The sequence below is a fragment of the Populus euphratica genome, unplaced genomic scaffold (genome assembly GCF_000495115.2).
Source record: "Populus euphratica unplaced genomic scaffold, PopEup_1.0 scaffold4512.1, whole genome shotgun sequence".
Classification (NCBI taxonomy): domain Eukaryota; kingdom Viridiplantae; phylum Streptophyta; class Magnoliopsida; order Malpighiales; family Salicaceae; genus Populus; species Populus euphratica.
The window spans coordinates 5678-6318 of record NW_011504341.1 but is presented as its reverse complement, the minus strand read 5'-3'; positions in this window follow the sequence as shown (position 1 = coordinate 6318).

The following is a 641-nucleotide window of genomic DNA, read 5'->3' as shown; positions in this document are numbered from 1 at the left end:
TTTTTAAAAACATTAAATACATTTTGGATATAAAAGAGCATATCTTCAGACTTTTGGACGAGTCGCTGTGATTTTATAATAATTCTAATAAAAATTATTTATTATAATAAAAATTAATAATCAAATTTACATAAAGAACTCAAAATCTATTTTTAAATTTAAATCTCAAGAACTTGGTTACATCTTTAAACCACATATTTAGATTAACTAAAATCACTAATGAAAAGCTCTTTTATAAAAATAATGCAATTATTCTTATTATTTTCACAACCAACCTAGATCCTGACAAGATAAAAGATTCAAGTTAGGAGATCATTTAACTAAAACAACCGTGTTAGCTGTTTTTTCGAAGCAAAACATAAAAATGAAAGGCATGGATATGTTGAGGCGCCTTGCAAATTACACATTAGTGTTAGAAATCATGTCACTGGGTTTAATCTAATTTTCAACAATTGAGGTGGTCTGAAATGCTTTGATGGTTGTGTTGTTGTTTCAGTCACTTATTTATAGATATCTAATTTTCAACCTTAATGTGAATACATTATTTAGTTATCACTAGTACATTAACCTTGTTTTATTATGGGTTAGATTTAAAAAAAAATTAAAAATATTTAGATTATGGATTTTTTTATTGGTAATGA